Source organism: Nelumbo lutea, chromosome 8 (assembly GCF_056320005.1).
Source record: "Nelumbo lutea isolate HS-2025 chromosome 8, American lotus-T2T, whole genome shotgun sequence".
Lineage (NCBI taxonomy): Eukaryota > Viridiplantae > Streptophyta > Magnoliopsida > Proteales > Nelumbonaceae > Nelumbo > Nelumbo lutea.
In genome coordinates, this window is record NC_142691.1 from 54,251,920 (window position 1) to 54,257,223 (window position 5,304).

A 5,304-nucleotide genomic window follows, 5' to 3' on the forward strand; every position below is an offset into this window, starting at 1 on the left:
ACATGACAACATCTCTGAATTTTTTAAACCAAGCTCAAGGGGCTTGTTTGAGCCCATAGAGGGACTTCTTTAGTCGACAAACGAGGGAGGAATCATTGTAGTACCCTGGAGGAGGTTTCATATATATTGTTTCCTTTAGATGCCCATATAAAAAGGCATTTTCCATATCCAGTTGAAAGATTGTCCAAGAGTGAGCAGTAGAGAGATCTAAAAGAACACAGACTATAGCAATCTTGGCTACTGGAGCAAAAGTATCTTCATAGAAAATGCCATGCTTCTGCTGATATCCTTGTGCCACAAGCCTAGCTTTGTAATGGTCCAGAGGCCCATCAAATTTTAGATTGATGGAATAGACCCATTTGCTCCCAATAATAGAGTCATCTGAAAGTGCCGAGACAAGGTCTAAGTGTCATTCTCATGCAAAGCTTGAATCTCTGCATCCATGGCTTCTTTCCACTAAGGGCTGCTATTAGCCCGTTGGTAAGAGCGGAGAATATTTGTAGAGCTCAAAACAACAAAGAATAAGCTATGGTTTGAAAAAACCCATGGTGGTCAAGCAGTTTGGAGATACGAGCAGAATGACATAAAGGAAGATGAGGGATAATTAAGGAATCTAAGGCTGGAACATCACTTACAGGGTTGTTTGAGATGGGCAAAGGATCCAGACCAGAAGAAAGAGGGGTCACAGGTGTAGGAGCTGGACCACAAACCCGTTTGCGAGAGAAGATGCAAAGTTCCTTCTCAACAGTGGATGATGGAGAATCTTGTTCAAAATTATGCAAAACTAAAACAGGTAGTGCAAATAACTTGGCAATTCCTGAAAAAAAAAGAAATATGCTCAAGAAAAATCACATTTCAAGAGATACTAATTTGACGTGCTGAGGGATCATAACAAATGAATCCCTTGTATTTCGGGTTATACCCTATAAAAGCACACATGATAGCTTATGCTGAAAGCTTTGAACGTTCATGAGGAGGAAGATGAACAAAGCATAGACACCCAAAGACATGAAGACAGGAAAGATCTAGGGGGCATCCAAACACCTTTTGAGGAGGAGAAATGTTAGCAAGCACAAATGATGGGATATGATTGATCAGATATACTGCAATTATAGCGGCCTTAACCCAGAATGTGGGAGGTGCATGTGATTCTTGTAGGAGAGTCCTTAAAACATTGAGAATATGACCATTCTTTCTCTCCGCCACACCATTTTTCTTAGGAGTGTCTAGGCAGGATCGTTGGACTTGTACACCATGATGTTTTAGGTAAGCCAAAAAATCTCCGTCACTGTATTCTCCCCCTGGGTTTGAGCATAAGATTTGCACATTCACTTAGAAACGAACTTGAACCATGTTATGAAACAACCTAAAGGTTGGAAACACTTCTGATTTGTGTTTGAGAAAGCAAATCCAAGTGTACCTAGTACAATCATCAATAAATAACACAAAATACTTGTATTCCATCCGAAAGACAACAGAAAAACTCCAAACATCACTATGAATAACTTCAAAAGGTGAAATAGCATGTTCAACTCGGTGAGTGAATGGTAAAATATGGCTCTTACTCAAATAACCAGAAACACAAGATGCATCAAAGGATTTCATAGAAGGAATTTTAGCTTTAATAAAACCAAACTCAAACAAGTATTTAAGTTTATCAGAATTTGGGTGGCCCAAGCGTTTCTGCCATAGATCCCAAACATAGTTTCTCTAACTCAAAATAGGACTCAATGTAGAAGAGCTCAAAAAAGTAGAGGATGATGCTAATGGAGAGTTCTCAAACTCTAATGCAAACAAGCGGCCCATCCTATGCCCCTTTCCTTTCACATTCCTAGTGTAGGGTCCTGAATTAAACAACCATCAGAAGAAAATGTTAGAATATGACATTCATCAATTAATTGACCAATTGAAATAAGGTTAATAGTAAGATTAGGGGCAAGGAAGGTTTTAGCAAGGGACAAAGAATTTGAGGGAGAAAGTTTGATACACAAGTCATCACTCCCAAAGATGTCAAGTTTTTCACCATTAGTAGTGACAATGTGTCTATGGGTGGTTTCAAACAATCTATTTGGAAATTTAGGATAGGCCCTAGTCATATGATTTATAACACCAAAATCAATTATCCAAATGGGAGAAGAGCAATAACCGGAGAACTCACCAGATAGGCTGATAGCAGAAAAGGTAGATGAGATGGCAAAAGATACCAGTTGTTGTATCTCTTCTTTATTCATGGAAGCAGAGGATTCTCCCTTGGCAACGGTGGTATAGGATACTCGTCCTTCAGATGCTTGATAAGCGCGTGACTAATTCTTCTTCATGGGTCCCTTGGATGGACGAATTGGGCAATCTGGAATGATATGTCCATGTTGTTTGCAATATGTGTAGACATTCTTCTTTCTGCAATGAGAGGCAATATGTCCATATCATTTACATTCATAGCATTGAGTTTTAGAAGGGTCCTTTCCACCAGATTTCTTATTCCCTCGTGCAACAAACACAGTATCATTCCCTGAATCAGGATGTTTCCCTTCTAGGTTTGTAGAAGTTAGGAGTTTAGTTTCTTCCCTTAACAATTCTCCCATCACAAAGTCTAAGTCTGGAAGAGTTCCTCTACTCAAAATATTTAACCTAATTATTTCATACTCAGGTCTCAGCCTCATGAGAAATTGATTAAATTTCCTATTTTCAAAATGTTTCTGCAAATACTTGACACATTCAATGGGACCAGAAGGTTCAGTATGAACAAGTTCATATTCAACCCAAAGATCAATAAAGCCTAAATAGTATTCTTGAATATTTTTGTCCCCTGGCAATAAGCAAAGATTTCGGATTCAATCTGGAATTGTCGTGATATATTGGACTAATGATACACCTTTTTCAAGTAGGCATGCATCTCATAGGCAATCCTTATTCTTCTCATAGGAACACTAATGTGAGGCACAATGGAGCTTAAAATCCATGAGACTAACATTCCATTGTGTATGGGCTTTACTATTAGACTCATCCTCATTAAGTTTACTTAAAGTCCCATTCAAGTAACCTTCAAGTCCCTTTCCCTCAACATAGAAATTGAAATGGAAATTTCACATATTGTAGTTAGTTCCATCAAATTTTATAGGGAGAAAATCTACTTTGTCAGCCATCAAGAATAAATAAAAGCAACCTAGGAAGAAATGTTGTAGCACTGAAATTTGAAGTTTAGGGCTGTCAATCACTTCACTTAATTCAATAGTAGTTCAAGTCAACAGTTCAACCAAGGTTGCAACAAGCAGTTCAGACAAACAGTAGTAAATTTGATCTAGAAGAGAAATATAGTCAAATAGATTTTCCACCCTATAAAGGAATCAAAATCCTCCAAGAAATTTATCCAGAACAACTACAATCAGATGTGTTGACAGTCCAACCTGATGGTTCCAAGACTATTGAACTAAGGAGATGATTGAATGCCCTCAGCACTGAACACAACTCTTACCTAGTAACCCTAGGATAGCACAAAGAAAACTAGGGTTGCAAGAGAGATTCACCAACCTGACGTATGCATTTCAAATCAACCACCAATAGTATTCAGATAAGCGGCTTGAAAGGGAATGAAGAGGTCTGTTGAAACCCTTCAATCTGAAGCACTAGTAGTCAAGAACAAAATGCTTAAAGTCTAGAGAAGGCCTGAGAAAACACCAGTCCAAGGGAAAACTATTGTCGCCCTTGAGAGAAGACCAGAAGAAGAAGAAAATTGTTGCCGCCCTAGAGAGAAGATCAAAACTCCTCTAAAGCTTGACCAATCTCAAAGAAAGCTTTTGAGTTAGAACAGACCAGGATGACATGACCAATCAGGTTTCTTTGCAAATAGAGGTGTCCCAAGAGAGTTCCAAGAAGACCTCTCTTGTAGAAATCTCAGAAATCAGAACAGAGGGCAAGGATTAGGATTGATTAAACTACCTTATCTTTAGATTATGCATCCAAAAGCTAATAGCCTTTGAGATATCATAGAGAGAGCAACCTACTCTGATACCATGACAACAGACCTAGAGCAGAATGCTAAATTCTAGGATGAATAATAGATGAATTCAACCCTACCCCAAGGGTCCTTTATATAGAAAGTGAAAGTTACAAAAATTACAAAGAGGCCCTTCTAGGGCAACACAATTTAGAGAATTTATAAGGAGGCCCTTGCAGGGCTGAAGTGAAAATAATAATAAATAAGAAAACAATACAATAAGGACTACAATAAAATGGTACATTAGGGAGTTTTTTCACATTCACAACCTAGGTAGATGTGATTCAAACTTATGATTGTAATTGCCATTGCACATGCAATTGCAATTAATCATAGATTGCAGTTGCATTTTTTATTTGTGATTTGCGATTGTCTTGCAATCTTAGTTACGGTGGCCACCTCACCTACGATTATGGCACACCTCCATTTTGATTGTTATCATAAATGATCCTCCAAGAACTAGATGCAGTTTCTTTAAAACCCATTTCGAAGACTTCGAAATTGTAAGCCTCTAGTTTGTATATTAAGTAAACCTTACAAATGAAAAAAAAAATTCTTTACAACTAGGGCTGGCAATATTGACCCAACCCATTTGACCCACCCAACCTACCCACCTTGGAACTACCCAATCTATTGGTGGGTCAATATGGGTCGAGTAACCCATTAGGGTTAGTGGAAAAGGATCAGGGTGGGTTGGGTCGAGGGTACCCATTAGGGTCAAGATGGGTTAGGTCAAAGTCAACTCTATCTATACTCGCCAAATCTCAAAAAATAAAAGTTATAATGGTTTGAACTCAAGCCTCCTAGAATGCCCACATTTCATTACAGTTTTGAACCACCATGCCACATTTCATTTTGAGATTAAAAGTGAAATAAAATAGATTTTATTAAATTTCTTATTCACATGCAATTTTATACAAAAACACTTTTACAAAAGTAATTTTATGAAAAGAACTTTTACAAAAGTACTTTTATACAAAAGCACTTTTGTATAAGTACTTTTACACAAAAAAACTTTTATGAAAGTACTTTTACAAAAGCACTTTTACACGAAAGCGCTTTATGAAAGTACTTTTACGAACACTTTTATGAAATCACAAAAGTACATTTACAAAAGTAATTTTATGAAAGCACTTTTACAAAAATACTTAGACAAAAGAGCTTTTACAAAGGTACTTTTATGAAATTGCATTATTAAGGGGATGGTTATAGCAGAGAGTTGGGATCAAAATTCCATTGTCACTAGTGTTGGGGGGGGGGGAGGGGTTAAGAGGATGGGAAACATCATATTTGTCCCCATTAAACAAAAT